The sequence below is a fragment of the Cynocephalus volans genome, chromosome 11, assembly GCF_027409185.1.
Source record: "Cynocephalus volans isolate mCynVol1 chromosome 11, mCynVol1.pri, whole genome shotgun sequence".
Lineage (NCBI taxonomy): Eukaryota > Metazoa > Chordata > Mammalia > Dermoptera > Cynocephalidae > Cynocephalus > Cynocephalus volans.
In genome coordinates, this window is record NC_084470.1 from 32475427 (window position 1) to 32494338 (window position 18912).

Consider the following 18912-nt stretch of genomic DNA (forward strand, 5'->3'; position numbering starts at 1 on the left):
TTTTTCTGTTTTATCAGATAGTCTTATCAAAGAACCAGCTTTAATATCTACTCATTCTTTCTATTACTTTATGTTTTCTAATTATTTAGACATTGAATTTTATTACTTCATTTTTCCTGAATTTGTTTGTTTTATTTTTCTTTTACTAATTATAAAGGGGAATACTATTTTCCTCAAATTTTTGGCTTTTACTTTTAATGATGATGGTCTTTAAGATTAAAATTTTTTCCCAGTATAGTCTTTGAGTATCCTGACATTTGGGTATGAACAATATTTTCTTTTCATTGCATTCTAGATGGTTTCTAATCGCCCCTTTTGATTTCATTTGACTAGACATTATATAGGAAAATACCTTTTCAATTTCCAGGTAGTTAAATTATTTCATTACTTTCAAGTTATTCATTTCTAATTTTACTAGATTTTATGTTCAAAAAGTATGGTTACTAAAATCTCTACTTATAAAAAATGTCAAAATTCTTTTATGTCCAAGTGTATAAGTGTTGTATGAACATGTAATAGACTTTGCTGAAGAGAAGTAAGTTCAAGAAATTCATAGCTAGCTAAATGGATGGATTGAGAGTGATAGGAATTGCAAAGTATACAGCTCTCCACTGTTTCCTTTCTTCATTATTCTCCAACATTCAGTCTCATTTTGTGATTCTTTGTGTTTAATTATAACCCTCTCTCTTATATTTTCTTCAACATGTAGTCTTGGCTGATATACTCTCTGAATTCCTGCATATCTGAAAATATATCATTTTCACACTGACAAGTGAATGACAACTTGGCTAAGCATAGCATTCTTGGGTAACATTCTTCTTCTCATAGCAGTTTGCAGATGTATTTTACAAGAGAAGGCCGGTGGTTTTATAAGAAGTTTTAAGGGTTACTATTAGAATGATAGAAATAGAATTTATAATTCCAAACCAATTAGAGGGAGATAAATGCGACAAAGAGGCTTCAAATGATTCAGAAAATGACAAGAAAATAAGGAAAGGGATAATAAGAATAAAAATTCCAAACATATGTGCATTATCAAAAGACTGTCAGGTTGTGAGGAAGGGAAGTGCACAGCTATGTGCTATTACCAAGAATTAAAACTCTCTAACACACAAATACAGATGGAGAGAGCAGAGAGAGAGAGAGAGAGAGAGAGAGAGAGAGAGAGAGAGAGGGTTTGACATAAACATGGGAAAATATATGCCAAGACATGACAACAATAAAAGCAGGTATGGCAGTATTAATATCAGATAAAATAATATATAAGCCTATATACACACAATAATATTGATCTAAATCACACAAAGCAAAAATTTATTTTAAAAAAACACAATAAGAGAATTTTAAATTTAAAACCAACAGCATCAAGGTAAGAAGAACTTACATTAGATATATAGAATATCCATTATACAGAAACAAAATAAGGGTATCAGAAGGAAAAGTTTACATAGTTCATTCTCACTTAATAAAAATAGATAGAAAATTCTAACTCTAACTTTACAACTCAATTCAGAAGTATATAATAGAATAATTCATCAGGACAAGGTAGAATTTTACATAGAAATATTGAGAAGAAATAGATTAGGACATAAAATCAATAGACAAAAATGAGCAGTGTTTGTATACAGAGATAATGAGTAGAACAAAAAAGAAATCATGAAAGCAATCCCAATTGCAATAGCTACAAATAATAATAATAATAACAACAACAACAGCAGCAGCAACAACAACAACAACAATAATTATAAAATACCTAGGAATAAATTTAACCAAGGAGGTGAAAGGAAAACCATAAAATACTGATGAAAGAAATTAAACAGGACACAAAGAAACAGAAAGACATACATGATCACGGATTGGATGAATTAATACTGTGAAAATAACCACACAACCAAAAATTATCTACAGATTCAATGCAATCCCTATCAAAATACCAATGACATTCTTCATAGAAATAGAGAAAAAAAATCCTAAATTAATATGGAACCATGAAAGACCCCAAAGAGCCAAAGCAATCCTGAGCAAAAAGAGCAAAGCTGGAGGCATCATGCTCCCTGACTTCAAAATACACTACAAAGCTATAGTAACCAAAACAGCATGGTACTGGCATAAAAACAGACACAGAAATCAATGAAACAGAATAGAGAATTGAGGAATACATTCATGTACCTGCAATCAGCTGTTAGAGGGTGAACAAAACCAAGCAATTTTGTGCCTTACCTGCCATATTGACTCCTGCTAACCTCATTCTTTTGCTTCACTGACCAGTTACACCTTAACAGTAGGGCAAGCTGCAAGAGAAACACAGATTTCAGGCAGTGAATGATTTATTACAGCAGGTGGCTTGGGAGGTCTGAGTACTAAAATCATAAGACCTCCTACCTTGTGAATCACAAAGATAATTGGTGAACAATGTTACCAACTTATTTTTCTTAAGATGCTTCCTTGAAACATCTGCTCTAGTCTGAGGGGCTTTGTTATATAAACATTTTCTAATCTCAGAGAGTCAGAGCTCTCATCTGCTAATGTCTAACTCTTCACTGCATCCAGGTTTCCTATCTGGAAGTCACCCCAATTAATAAATAACTCTGATTACCAAATAGATCTGCCCACTTCTTTCTTCAGTCTCAAAGTACCTTCTCAGTTTGGAGAGCATTATACATTAACCCCCTCTTCACACACCAAACTGATTTTTGATAAAGACACCAAGAGTATTTACTGGGAAAAGGACAGCCTTTTCAACAAATGGTGCTGGGAAAACTGGATAGCCATATGTGGAAGAATGAACCAAGACTTCTGTTTCTCACCATACACAAAAATCAACTCAAAATGAATTAAAGACTTACGTGTGAGACCTGAAACCATGAAACTGTAGAAGAAAACATAGAGGAAGTGCTTTAGGACATTGAGTAGGTCAAGACTTTATGAAGAAGACCTCAGAAGCACAGGCAACAGAAGCAAAAAATAGGCAAACAGGATTATATCAAACTAAAAAACTTGTCCACAGCAAAATCAACAGAGTGAAGAGACAACTTGCAGAATGGGAGAAAATATTTGCCAACTGTGCATCTGACAAGGAATTGATATCCAAAATATATATGGAATTCAACTCAAAAACAAACAAAAAAAGCCTATAGAAAAACAGGCAAATGAGTTGAATAGACATTATCAAAAGAAGACATACAAATGGCCAACAGGTATGTGAAAAAACACTCAACATCCACTAATCATCAGGGAAATGCAAATTAAAACCTCAATGAGATATCATCTCACTCCAGTTAGAATTGCTATTATCAAAAAATAATAAATACTGGCAAGGATGCAGAGAAAACGGAACTCATACACTATTGGAGGAAATGTAAATTAGTATAACAATTAGGAAAAATAGTATGGAGGTTCCTCAAAAAACTAAAAAATAGAAACTACCATATGATCTAGCAATCCCTCTACTGAGTATATATAAAAAGGAAAGGAAATAGTGTATCGAAGAGATATTTGCACTCCCAGGTTCATTGCAGCACTATTCACAATAGCTAAGATATAAATCAACAGATGAACAGATAAATAAAATATGGTGTATATACATAACAGAATACTATTCAGTCATAAAAAAGAATAAAATCCTGTCATTCACAGCAACATGGATGAACTTGGAGGACATTATGTTAAGTGAAGAAAGCCAGGAAAAGAAAGAGAAATACCTCATATTTCTTCTCACTCATATGTGGAAGCTAAAAAGTTAATCTCATAGAAGAGAGTAGAACGGTGGTTACCAGAAGCTAGGAAGTGGGGAGGAAGGGGGATAGTGATAGGTAGGTTAATGGATACAAAATTACAGCTAGATAGGAAGAATAAGATCGAGTGTTCTACAGCACTGTAGGTGACTACAGTTAACAGTAATTTATTATATATTTTCAGTTAGCTATAGGAGAGGATTTAGAGTGTTCCCAACACAAAAAAATGATAAATGTTTGAGTAATGGGGAAAAAATCAGTTATTGCAAGGGTTTCAGGGGAGCAGGACAGGAGAGAGGAATGAATGGGTGGAGCATAGAGGATTTTTAGGGCAGCGAAACTATTCTGTATGATACTGTAATGGTAAATACATTATGCATTTGCAAAACCCGTAGAACTTTGCAACACAAAGAGGGAACCCTAATGTAACATTAAGTTAATAATGTATCAGTATTGGTTCATAATTGTAACAAATGTACCACACCAATGTAAGATGTTAATAATAGGAAAAAACAAACTGTGTGTATGTTGGGTAGGGCACAGGGTATGGGAACTATCTGTATTTTCTGCTCAATTTCTCTGTAAATCTAAAACTGCTATAAAAATAAAATGTATTACTTAGAAAAAAACTTTAAAAAATCTTTCTATTATATATAATTCACTACATTAACAAAATAACCGAAAAACACTAATCATCTCAATACGTACAGAAAGTGCATTTAATAAAATATAACATGCATTTATTATAACATTTACCAAATGTGATCATAAGTATATCAAATCAAAAAGCTACTTCAAACATCTTACTTACTGATGAAATTTTAGAAAAACTCTCATTAAGCTGGCATTCATAAAAGGGTGTCAAATGTCAGTTATCACCGCTACTGTTCAACATTGTATCTGAGCCTCTGCCTAATATAAAAAGACAAGAAAAGAAATAATATGTATGAGGATAGGAAAGATATGGCCAAAGAGAGTTATTGATCCTTTTAAAAAAATTTTTATACTGAGAATGTATGCACATTAATTGTATAATTAAAATTAAAATAATTTTTAATATCTCACACTGAATTTTTTTATGTTTACCAATTTATTACAAAGAATACTAGAAAGGGTACATGAAGAGATGCACAGGGTGACATATGGGGAAAGGGCAACAAAGCTTCCATGCTCTCCCCACATGTGTCATTCTCCAGGAACTTCCACAAGTTCAGGTCACTGGAAGCTTGCTGAACCCAGTCCTTTTTGGTCTTTATGGAGGCTTCATTACATAGGCATGATTGACTAAATCACTGGCCATTTGTGATCAACTGTTAACCCTCAGCCTCTCTCCTCTCCATGGAGGTTAGGAGAGTGGGACTGAAAGTCCCAACCCTCTGATGCTGCCTTGGTATTTCTCATGTCCAGCCCCTATCTTGAAGCTACGTAGAGGCTGCCAGCCATTAGTCAACTCATTAGCATACAAGACATCCCTTTGGAGATTCTAAGGATTTTAGGAGTTACATGTCAGAAAAGGGGGATGAAGACCAAATGTATATTTTACAGTATTACAATATCAATATTACTTATTTCTGTGTCCCCAACAAGCATACTGGCCCAGGTACAATAGGTGGTTTAATAAATATTTGTTGAATGAATAAATGAATGAATGAGCATATGAAAGATGATATCTGGCCTTGTCTTTATTGGCATTACTGTGGAACAACAACAACAAAAAGCCCTAAATAAGAGTGACAGCAGCCATCCAGGGAATATGACAGCCTAAAGAGATGAAGACAAGGACACAAAGCAAAAGAATAAAGGAGAAAGTATGGCATGTGCAAAGACGGGAATGGGAAAGACAACACAGTGATATCCTTATGCCTCGTGTAGCAGCTTGTGTATATTCCTGTTTTCCACTGAGCAGGAACAGAGAGGTGACAGCTTCAGAGATCTCCTAGGTTGTGACCTATGGGAGTGTGAGTGGGGGATGGAAGCAAGATGGAACACATTTATTCTGTCAACAGCATGCATGGTGCCGGGTGTGCTGTAGATGACAAGCACAATGTATTCATCATACGGTTAAAGAAGGTGGTACCTCTAGAAAACCCCATCTGACCACCATCTAGTTGCATCTAAACTTTGAGACTTTCACGCACTCACAACAAATTCTTGACTTCTGAAAGGAAGTGAGTGCACTCATTCTGCTAGATCTGTAGACTGGCACAACCCTTGGAGCAGGCAATTAGCCACTGTGCATGGAAAGGTCTGCAGTCTTTAACCTGGTAATTCCAGATCTAGGAATCACTTCTAAAGAGTCAACAATGCAACATTTATAAACGAGGGTGCTCTGAGAAGTACTCTTTTGGACAATGAGAACTGATACTAACCTAAATGTTTAGCAACAGGATTTGTGGCACATTAATACCATTGAGTATGGAATAGCTATTAAAATCAAGGCTTTTCAAAGTATGTTTGGCTTTCGTTCTACATTTTTGAGAATTCTTGCATGACAATGGGAAAAACTCACAATAAAATGCTAAGCCAATAAGAATCCAAGTACTGTGTATCAGGTATACATATAATTTTCCAGATACGAGCACTGGTTAACTCACTTGGTCAGAGCATGGTGCTGACAGCACCAAGGTCAGGGTTCATATCAACCTACCAGCCAGCTACAAAAACAAAGAAACAAACTAACAAAAGTTTAATAATTTCCAAGCATTAGTAGCAAGGCAGAGAAAAATTAGATGGGAAACTCTCCTAAAAATTTCCTTATTTTATTTGAATTCTTTCAGGAGTCTCTTTATGGACTAAAACTATCATGCCACTCAAGCCTGGCCTGTTACTCCAACAGCGCTCTTTCCATTATCTGTCAAATGAGGAGATTAGATTATGTTATTGCTAAGACTTTTAAGAACAATCTCAGTTAACTTTTGCCATTATCAGACCTTCCTTTGTGGCCCCCTTTGAAATAGCCCAATGGGGTACAAAGCTAAAAAGCATTTGAATGAGAAAATTCAAGCAAAGCATTTTTTCCTTCCTTGTCACTAGTAGTCTCCAACAGGGCAATCCAGATGGAAAGAATGACAGAATGGGGTGTCCTGTTTGTTTGAGGGGTCAACCTGACAGATTCTGAGGATTACAATCACAGCTCCCAGGGACTACTCAGCAGATTTCCACAAGGTGAAGCCAGCAGATGGCTGAGACACCCGCTCCTGGTTGGGTCCCTGGGGATTCATTGGTCATCTTGGATTTCACCTCCCCCCAGTTTTCTGGTCTTGAGTAGAAGTCTATGGACCTCTGCTCTAAGACACTAAGACCTTCCTATGCCACCAGGGAGGGGCACTGTGAGGGGGGCCCAGGGGTCCCCTCCCAAGCTCAGATAGCCTCCAGGAGATTCTGGGAGAGAGGATGAAAAGGTCACAATGATGGAGGCCTCCCAGGGACTGAATGGAGCTGTTTCAAGTCTTTCATGCCTAATGAGAGCTCTGAATCAGAAGGCATTTAAATAGCCTTGCAATTTCTGATAGATTTCCAAGTTCAACACACTTTAGAAAAAGCACCACCTGAGGGTCTAGTCTGCAGCCCTGAGAAGGGTGCCAGACCCAGCCTCCTCAGGATGGCAGAACAGCAGGCAGCCCCAACATCTTAGCAAAGGGGCAGAGTCCCTCGGCCCCTGCTGGCCAAGTGCTTGGGTGCCTGGGGAGGGAAAGAGCCAGGGAGGGAGGAAGGAAGGAAAGGCCCCACACCCCCCTGCTCCCCCCTCACACCCACAGCCACCCCATCCCTGCCCTTGTCAAAATCCCCCACCATAGCAGTGCATTTGTTGTAATCCATGAACCTTCAAGGACACATTTTGTTCACCCAAAGTCCACAGCTTACACCAGGGTTTACTATTGGTGTAGCACAAGGTATGGGTTTTTACATACCATGCCAGTACCCCGCAGAACAGTTTCACTGCCTCAAAAATCCTCCCTGTTTCACCTTTGTATCTTTTTCTCCCTCCCTCCATCTCTTTTCCTCTCCCACACCCCAAACCCTAGCAACTATCTCCATAGTTTGGTAAGAGAATGTTTAGCATTATGAAAAACCACCCATGTCCTTAGAGCTTTTAAGATGCTAAAAGAGAATGTTTGGTCCCAGAAAGTGATTCCCCAAAGTGAAGGCCTCAGAAGCAGCCTCAAAAGTAAAGGTTTCCTCTGACATTCTCCTGCCCCCTGTCTCTCAGCTCATTCTCCCCTGAGACAAGCCATAGAAACTAGAATCCCTCTTCCCAAAGTCGAGTCATGGATATAGTCTAAGCTTGCCCCCTGCCTCTCTGTCTTGGAGCTGGCTATAAAGAAATTCTCTGACCTACCTGATTGTAGGTCATGAGAACCCCCATTCCATACCCTGGAGGAATGAATGCTACAAAGAGAGGCCAAGAAGAACCTGAACACGTCAGCCTTGCTGGGTTTCCCCACTCAGTCTATTAGCATTAGATCATACTTTTCTTGTCCAATCATATTTCTTCATGGTCGTGCCTGCTTCATAGAACCTAAGCATAAAAAGGAACTATTTACCCTATATCTTTGGTTCTTCATTCCAAAGTCTCCCGTGTCATGTAAAACTATAATGTAATAAAATTTATCCTGCTTTTTCTTCATATTAATCTGTGTTCATCAGATGATTTTTCAAAGAACCTTCAGGGGGTTGAAAGGGATGATTTCCCTTGACCCCTACAAGAGCATGTCAGTATATCAAATAATCCATCCAATAAAGAAGACAGAATTCAAAGAGTCCAGAAAAAAAGAGGAAACCAAGAGAGAGAAAAAGAGGGAGAGAGGCAGGAAGAAAGGGAGAGAGAGACACACAGGAAAAATGAGAGAGAGAGAACATCTGTTACTACGGGGTCTGTCCCTTGGAGAGCTCAACCAAGACTACGGTAGGAGAAAAGGCTTTATTACTTGCAAGTAAGGAAAACACTGGGGATCACTCCCAAAGCAGTGTCTCTCAGACTGAATGTTTTAAAGAAATATCTACAGGGTCAATTCAACTCCATTACATTTCTCCCATTTAGTGAGCACTTACTCTATGCTCCTGAGTGATAGAATAATATACTAAACTACATAAAATAGTGTAATTTTCCTTCCCCATTTCAGGATTACACACATGCCTCAGTGAAGGTTTGTATTATAGAGCAGAAAGTATGTGTTGATACCATGAAATGTTCACTAAAATTTATGTTACTTTATGATTTCTATATTGTGGTACTAGGTGAGGACCCAAGAGATAAAGATAAAGACATTCTGAGACCTATTTAAGGTTAGCCTAGAGGGAAAACAGAGTGGCACATGAAGTAAATCCACATCTACATTCTATTTTCCATAAGAAAGATATAAACAAGTCATTGTAGAAGAACAAGGAACAGAAAGAGACAACATTAAAAACTGAAGATATGGCATTTCAGAAAATGGAAGATGGGTGAGATTTCAATTTGTAGTCAAGGAGGGAAAAGAGAGAAAGAGAATTACAAGACACACAGTAAACATGGGTCCTATAATATCCCTCCTCGTATCCTGCCACATAGGCAACCTACTCAATAAAGTATTGACTGTGTAGTTAGCCTACTTAGGTCCTAATCTTGACTTCATAATTTATTGGCTTTGTGCTTCTGGGCATTTGAGAACCTGCCTCTTCATCTCTAAAGAGGATATAACAATAGTACGCACCTCCTAGTGTTCATTAAGTGTATTAAATAAGGCATTATCTGTGAAGTCTTAGTGTGGCACTTTGCATGTATAGCAAGCACTCAGTGCTACCTATTGTTATTAATTCGGTGACTATACAATGACAGTTCCTTAATTGAAAGTTGGGTCCTATAATTTGTAAGAAAGTCTCAGTATGCAGTGACTAAATTAATTCAAAATAAATCTGATAGAACGTCAGCCATAAGCATAGACCTTTGCCACAACTCTGACTTTTAGCCACCCATTAACAATAATATTACTTGTAAGTATTCAAATAATCTCTGAAGAAAAAAAACATTAAATTTCCTCCATAATTTGTACTTTAATGAAATTTGCAATATGTGAGGAGTCATTTCCATTTCCAGATAAGTCATTCTGGGCAACCTCATTTTAAAATCTTTGCCAATGGCTAGAGACACTAAATAGAGCTTACTAAGCTTTACTAAGCTTTGCTTAGTAAAGATACTTCCAAAGGAAGTTGCCTGTCAATCTAACTACTATAAATCAAATAATACTAACCCCTTGACTTACATATGATTTTAGAAACATGAAACCATTTCTAATGGCTCATTGAGTAACTATGACTTCAATTCATTAGATTTAGGACTCTCTACTTCTTACAGTGATCGATCAGTAAGCAAACATTTACCTGGCCAAGAAAACTATGTATTAAAGGAAATCTGGATGCATTCATTTTAAATTTGGGTCTTTCTAAAGACAGCCGTCTTTTAATAATTGAAGTTTAAGTTTTCATACATTTTTTTTTCTTCTTCTGAATAGGACACACTTGTGCCCTATTTTGGGCTTTGTTTTCCATTTCCGATTTGGCAATGCGTCTCACAGCAGGGGTCCAATGCAGGGATCATTTCACACCACAATGGAATGTAGCTGCTGAAGTGAACAGGTCTAAAGGAGACTGAAAGGACTTTCAAATGCACAAGCTGTAATTTCCCAATGGGGATTGAGTCAGTGCAGTGAAGTTCATGGATGTGAAGAAAACCTAGTGAAGCTTTAACAGTGATCAAGACCCTCAACTTCAGCATCTTATTTTAAGGCCGGGAATGAAGTCAAGAAAAGACTGTGTCGGGGCAAATCGAGTCAATTTGAAAAGGAGATCATGACAAAATTGTCATTTTGCAGCTGCAGAATATTCTTGAGCAGCAGTTCTCAAACGTTTTGGTCTCAGCCTTCTTTACACCTAAAATTATTGAAAAAATCCCCCCCAAAATTTATATGGGTTACATCTATCAATATTTCAGAATTACAAATTAAAACTGAGAAATATTTAAAATATTCATTTGTTAATTCATTTTAAGATACATTTGTTACATGTTAGCATAAATAACATTTTATTTTTAAAAACTATATTTTAAAAAAGTGAGATGAGTAGTATCATTTTACATTTTTGTGAATCCACTTAATGTTCAGCCTAATAAAGACAGCTGGATTCTCATATCAGCTTCTGCATTCAATCAAATGCTATGTGTTTTGGGGATTGAAGTATGTGAAGAAAATCAGGCAGGCCTCATACAAATATATAGTTGGAAAGACAGGAGTGTTTTAATAGCTCTTTCAGATATTTGTGGATTTTCTTCTGATGCTACATCAAAACTCAACAAGTACTAGTTTCATAAAAGCAAGTTGCAGTAGGGAATCTGAAACTACATGGAAGAATTTTGCATATGGTCTTGCTAAGGCTATTGCTAGGGCAATTGTCAGAATCTTGCCGACATAAGCCAATTGTATTGCTAAGGGTTAGGGCCCCCAGACCCTTCCAACCCATACAGACTAGGTCACCAGATCCCTCACATGCAGGTCCACGAGCTAGGTAATTGGGAAAAATACCGGGAGCTGTTGGCGGATGACACAAGCTCAGTCCTCAGTTTCCTCAGTAGCAGCAGCAGCTTACAGCAGGTCCAGTAGTAGTAGCAGTAACATCTTGGGGCATCCTGGGGGCCTTATCAGCAACAGCAGCTTGTAACAGCCTCCAGCAGTAGTACTACCCCCTGTGGGCCCCCTAGGGCATCCCAGGGGTGGAGGGCACTGTGGATCAGAGGCATTTGTCCATTATACTTAAGTCCAATAACCCAGGACACCTGGGTGTGAGTCAGACAACCCAGGAACACCTAGGTGCCTGTGCGCATCTACATCAGACAATAACCAGGGAACACCTGGGTGCACACGCGTATTTACATCAAATGTTCAGCAAGATTCTGAACATCTGAGGAGCCCTAACCATTTTCCTATGTTGTCCCTACATACACTCTGATGTTAAAATCCACTGGACCTTTCTTGCACTTGAATGGATCTTTTACACGTGAATGATTTTGTAACATCATGAGATAGTTATTTGGAAAATAGTGGTTCACTGAGTTATGCAGGTCTTTGAAGTGTTGACATGCTTTATTATACAACATCAAAAAGTAATATTAGTTAATATCACCATTGACCTTATCAGAAAACCTAAGTATTAGGAAAATGTCAAGATCATGTATCAGATACAAGTTTTTAAAATTCTTCCAATATTCACACAAAAGTTTGAATAACAGTTTCGTTTATTCCTTTTTTGAGAAAATATGTGCCAAATACCCATACCTGAATAATCATAGTTTGTCAATCAATCTTTCAGAATGGAACTTTCAAATTTCATAACAAAGTGACCATGGCAGATTTAAACTCAAAGTACACACAAGTGCTTTAAACGTTCTTCCAACTTAGTCACTAGAAATGTTTTAAAAGATGCACTTTATGGTTATTTAATAAAGTTAACAATTTTACCACTTCATAAAGGACATTACTAAGTGAAACTGGCCTTTTTGAGAGTGTGTGGCAATGAAGAGTACCATGCCTCTTAACAGAGTGTTGTGAAACTGCCTTGATTCGTGCACCAGCAGTTTTACACACAACAACTTTGGCACCATCAGTACAAATGTCAACACACTCAAAGGGAAAATTTATCTGGGTATTGTTATAAAAATAGCTTTAACCTCATAGACAGCCTGAGTCTCAAGTACCCCAGGAACCCATGGACCACATGTTAAGAACTGCCAGTCTAGAGAATACTGGTTCTATTCAGTGGCACCACTCTGCAGGGGGGAATCATAGCTCCTTACAAGGGTCTTATTGTCTTTTATTTCTGCTTTCCTTTCAGGATCTAGGACTGGAAAGCTGGGGTTACCCACTGACTGATGGTATGAGGAAACCCAGATACTGATGTCCAAAATAGAGAAAAAACAAATAATACAAACTTTGTTCCCTTATTTTTTAAAACAATGCAACAGAGTCAGCCCTTTTTTCTTTTTCTTTTTCTTTTTTTTTTTCAATTTTTCTTTTATTGAATCATAATTGATTATACATATTTTGGGGATTCAATGTTGACATATGTTGATCAAATCAGTATTATTAGCATATATATTGTTACAAATAGTACTTATTCTTTATGCCCCTTGTCCAGTCTCTCCCCATCCCCCTCTCCCTTCCCTCCCCCCCCCCCCGATAACCCTAGATTCTGGCTCTCCCTCTGAAAGAGTAATGGTTACTCTGTTGATTTGTTGCATAGATGATCTGTCCAATGCTGAAAGGTGTGTTCAGTTCTCCCAATATTATCATAGAGCAAATGCTTCTTCTGTCACTCTGGAATGGGCTTTGTGGAGAGAAACATACTATTATTTTCTTTGGTCTCTGCTGGTGATTCTCCTTGTGTCAATGCACTCCAGTGATTGCTGGGCCATCTGCATGGTGGTTGTGATGTCTAGCCACTTTAGTGGCAGCCATGGCTACTGTGGTGGCTGTGGTGGGCCCACCCACATGGAAGTGATGGTTTTGGCATGCTCCTTGGAACTGGCGGTGTGCTTGGTTGTGGGGGTCAGTCCAGTCCTCACATCCATGTCCCAGGTCCCCCAGCAGGCCCCAAGGGACTGGTGGTGTGCCTGGTTGTGGGCAGGAGTCTGGTCCCTGGCTTGAAACCCTGGGTGGGGACCCAAGGCACTGGCAGTGTGCCTGGATGTGGAAGTGAGGTCTGGTTCCTGGCTCCAAGCCTCAGGTCCCCTAGCAGCACCAAGGTGCTGGTGGTGTGCCTGGGCTGGAACTAATTTTTTGTCCATTTCTTACTTCTAAAAAGGGGGAACTTCCTGTGGAAACCAGTACTTGAACTTTGTGGTTTAGCTAAATTGCTGCTTTGCTGCTGTTTCCCCAGGGACAACTTTTTGTACAGTTCAGGGTTCAATGGTTGACTTTATAAGTACTTCCAGATCTCCAGGGACTGGGTGCACCTGGGTTGTGTAGAAACTCTGGTCTGGGCCTGAATCTTTTCATCAAACTGCACCCCATGCAATTCTGCATTCCTGATCAGTCTCCTCTGAGTGGTCCTGCGCTGATTGGGGGGTGGATCAGCTGTCCTTGCTGTGTCCCAGTGTTCTCCCAGTGGGCCCATCTCCTCCACCGCCCATGCTCCAAACACTTCCATGGGATGGGCCATGCACTGGTCCCTTGAGATGACTTACTCGCCTCTGAACGACTCCCTTTTTTTAGCTGTTCTGGCTCCTCACTCTTGTGTGGGTCCACGGGAACCCTATTAGTGGTATTGCTGTCCTCGGAGCCACCAAGGCCCTCTTCTCCCCTGTTGCCTCCAGGCAACTTCATCCGAAGGGCACAGCTATGGCTTCTGCCAGCTCCTGCTCCATGCATTCAGCAGTTCTAGCCTTAAAGTAGCTGTGGCCTGAAATGCTATGAGCAGTTTTTTCTCTCTCTCATTTTGGCTTCTCCTGCCTTCATGAATTCCATAGGTCTCTCCTCCTCTTTCCTTGAGGTGTAGTGGTCTCAGCTTGGCTGTGGTTGCTTTTTTACAGTTGTAAATTGGTTGATTTGTGGGAGAGAGTGACACTAGGGACCATCTATTCTGCCATCTTGACCTGACAGCCCTTCTTTTTCTAAGCGCTATTAGAGTTCTAACACATTCCATCCCTCTGTATAACATTCTAAACACAGTGAAATAATTAAATGACAGCAAAAAATCAAAGTAACAGTGTAATTTTAAAAATCTTTACTTTGATAAACCATGGATTTTGCTCTATCATTTTGAACTTGCCTAAGCATGTCCACTGTTTGCACAAAATATTATGTAGATAAACCTTAATTGCTCCAAAAAACCCTCATATTACTGATAACATAAACTAAAGCAGAAGGAATTTCCATTTAAATCTTAGAGTCTTAGAATTAAAATAATCTTTCTGTTCATGTAGTTCAACGTTCCTCCTAAAAGAACATCATCCTTCTTAGATGAACTTCCAGGCTTTCCTTGAACCTTAGTGGCTGCAGGTAGCTCACTGCCTCAGGAAGTGTTATTGCATTCCACATGGGACCTCATCAGCAATTCAGATGTTTCTCTTTAGACTCAGACAAAGCAAGTCCAAGATATAATTACTGATGTAGAGCAGATGCTTCTAACATTTTTCTATTTCCTAAGACCATGTTAGCTTTTCCACAATCAAAACACAATACTCATATTAGCTTACGGTGACCAGGTGGCTTGTAAAACCCTTAAGTCTTTCACATGAATTGTTGTCAAGTCTATCCTAAGCCACCTTGAATTGTAGTGTTGATATTTTCCTCTAACGGCAAGGCTTTAAAATTAAATTTCATATGGTTCCCTTTGCCCCATATTCTTATCTCTCATGACAAATCTCGATTTTGATTTATTCAATATGGATATTACACACAATTTGCATCATCAGCAATGTTGGTTTAGAGGTCACCCATGTGTTTATCTAATTTTCTTTCTAATAGCAAAAATGACAGTGAGGAAGGCTTTGGCATGATACTAGAGATACTCATTAATTCAATCGCATAGACTAATATTTCACAGTAGTGTTCTACGAGGCCCTTAGCTAACTCCTGGCATGAATATCACTAATCTATACACATTGAGGTTGAAGTGTTCAACTAACAGCAACCCTATCTAATTTATTTGTACTAAATGCTCAATTAGCAATATTATTCTTAGGGTTATTATTATTATTATTATGCTTATTATTAAATATTTGTTCAGCAGAGTCAGTACTGGAATGTTTTTCTTCTGACTCTTATTTCAGAGCCTTTCTCATAATATCACTGTAGAGCTAGGGCTGGGTCTGGGACTCACAGACCCCTGTAGCCCATTCACAAACCCTTCACACACAGGTCCACGAGCTAGGTAACTGGACAAAACAGTCCTTGGAGCCTTGGTTGAAGGAGGAATAATCTTTATTCAGCACACACTACACTATGAGCTAAGCAGTCCACAGAGAGAAACTCAGAAACTCAACTACTACTGGCAAAGTCCAAAGAAAAACTGAAACTGAGCAGCTGCCAGCAGCTTAAACATGCTCTATTGTTAGATGCAAGCTCTCTGCCACCAGCCTGCTTCACAAACTGCAGAACACACAAAAGCAATGAACTAGAAAGTTATATGGGTACACATGCACACTAACTCCACCCACACCCAACTTGTTTACAAGAAATGTTGAGGGAGACTGACTAAATTATCCTATTTTCCCCACAATCACCAAGTCTCTTGAGGAGAGAAGCCAGTTAGCTATCTCTTGAATTCTTACATGTTCTATGAACACTGAATTGATATCAATCAAGACCAGATAGGAAAATACATGTTCCTATGTTTCATCTTTATTTATAGCAAGGCTTTAGATACGGATAGAACCATTGCTAAATTTTATTCAACACCTGGTAACTTTCAAGCTACTATTTATAATCTCTGTGAATTTCAAGAGTTATGGCTAGAATTGAATATCAAGTATTCACCATGCCTAATATGGGGCCTGACACATAGTAGGCACTCAACAAATGGTGATGTTTACTGCTAAACATTTATATTTATTATTAAGTTGTACATAAGGATTTGAAAACTAAGAAATGAGAAAGAAAATTGAACAAATATCTAAATCACTATTTCATCCAGTAAAAAATAAGTTTAGTTTAAGAAAGAGAATTAAAATTTGAAAACTAAAGTGTTTGTGAATTTTTTCTGTGTCCTTTTTCAAAACTAATTGATATTTCATCAGTAAGCAAAAGAGTATCAAAAACTAATCACAAGTACAAGAAGCCAAGCTTGGATATGTATGACTTGTAAACTTACAGGAAAAATTTTAACCAAATACTGCTAAGACGAGGAAGAGAAATTTCTCCTAGCTAGAGAAGTCTCTTAGAATTCCCAGCGTCATGCTGTACGTAAAAGAATCTGAAAAGCCCGCCTTAACAAAGTGACCTTTATACTATGTGTAATACTGTCAGTATAAAATGTAAAATGAATAGCAACATCACAGAATGGGAAACTCCCTAATTATAGTTACATTGGCTGGAATATGTTGTCTTTAATTACACAGGCTGAGGTTCATGAAGATAGCACAGAGGCTATTAGCAATCATTTGAAAGTCACTTTTTTTTTTTCCTGAAAGCATAAAATTCTGTATTTGAGCTTGTTGGCTGTCATTTTCAGAATAAAATAGGCCCTGCTATTTCTTGGAGTTTAGATTACTCCACTCACTCTATCTTCATAATGTATTCTCTTTTCATGCTTCATACACTAGAGTTTCTGTAACTGAGCCCTGAATTTGAATACATGGTTTTCCCCCTGATGAATTTCATTCATCTATCTATTTATTTATTCATGACTCCACTCACTTATGTATTCACCGTTCATTCATTGAGTGCTTGCCATATGCTTAGCACTGGGGACACCAGGAATAATATAGAAACGCACTAAACTAATTTGTTTTAAGAAAAGGGAAAGCCAACATTTTTTCAAATATTTAAATAAAAGATTAAAAGAAAAATGTGCCAAAATGTTAACAGTGGTTGTCTTGAGTAGTATTTTTATTAAGCTTTTCTGTTTTATCCATATTTTCTGCCAAAGCATGCTTAATTTTATAACCAGAAGAAAATGTAATGAATTAAAATTTGCTGGTTTAAAAGGGGGAGATTAATTTTTTTGTTGTTTGTATAATCAATCAATGTAGTTAATTCCTCAATAATTTTTTTAGTACCTTTTAATTGTCAGGTCCTGTGTTAGGTTCAGAGTGTACAAAGTGAGCAAAAAATACATGGTCCTAATCTCTCCTTAGAGACAAGAAATAACAACAAAAACAAAAAATTACATAGTTACTCATTCTGATCACTGCCAGACAGGAATGAATGAGATACTCTAATAGAGATGACCTTTCTTAGATAGGGTGGTCAGAGAAGACCTTTCTGAGGCCCTCGTATTTAATACGAGACCTAAAGAATGAAAAGAAACCAGTCACGCCAAGCAGAATTTTTTTAAATGACCATTTCTGGAAGGAAATTCCTAAGTGACAAAGTTGTTATGCATTTTCCAAATACTCCTGAAGAGGCCAAGAGAAATGTATTCTGATTCTACGTTTTCTGTTTTCTCTGTTCTTTCTTTCTTGAATTTGTTACTTGGATATAGGACATCGTAGGCTGACACTCCAATTTTCTTATATTTTCTGTTTCGCTTGATTTCTTTTGGGGGGGGGACTTTCTAAACTTTGTTCTCCAAAATTCTGTTGAGTCTTTATTTCTGCTATGTTTTAATTTGCAAGAGTTTTTTCTTGTTCTCTGGTTTCCACCATTTGTCATCCTATTCTTGTTCTGTGGACGCAATATCTTCTCTTATCTCTCCAAGGAGGTGAAAGATAATATTTTTGAAGTTTTCTCATACCTGCATAATTCCCTGTTAACTTTTTTTCTTTTCTTCTTTCCCTTCTTCCCTCCTTCCTTCCTTTCTCTGTTTCTCCCTCCCTACCTCCCTTTTTTCCTTCTTTGTTTCTTTTGGTCTCTGTCTTTCCTGTGAAAAGTTGGTGACAATTTTTGGCCGACTGTGCATATTTAAGGATGGGTGGGCTAGAAACAAGCTGATTAGTATTTGAGGGGAAAAGTGGGAGATCTGGCCTGGCTCTATCATTGGAAAATCTCTAGGTCCTTCCTTTTGTACTGTTTAGATTTCTCACAGTAGACTCTTCCTGTCTGGAATTGCAACTAGATAGAAAGAATAAGTTCTAGTTTTCTATAGCACTGTAGGGAGACTACAGTTACTAACAATTTATCGTATAATTTCAAACAGCTAGTAGAGAGGATTTTGAATGTTTCTCACACAAAGACATGACAAACATTTGAGGTGATGGATATGCTAGTTACCTGATTCAATCATTGCACATTGCACCATGTACCCAAATATCATAATGTACCCTATAAATATATACAATTACATATCAATTAAGAAAAAAATAAATTTAATAAAATGAGAAAAAAAAAAAAAACCTAATTGCCAAAGCTCTGGGAGTTTAGTAAGAGAAGAGAGCCGGAAACCTTTTCATTTACGATGAAAACTTTTATTTCATCCCTCAGCTGAGGTTGATTCCACCCCAGGGCAAACACCTTCTCTTTTACTCTTTTTGGAAACAAATCTGTCTTCT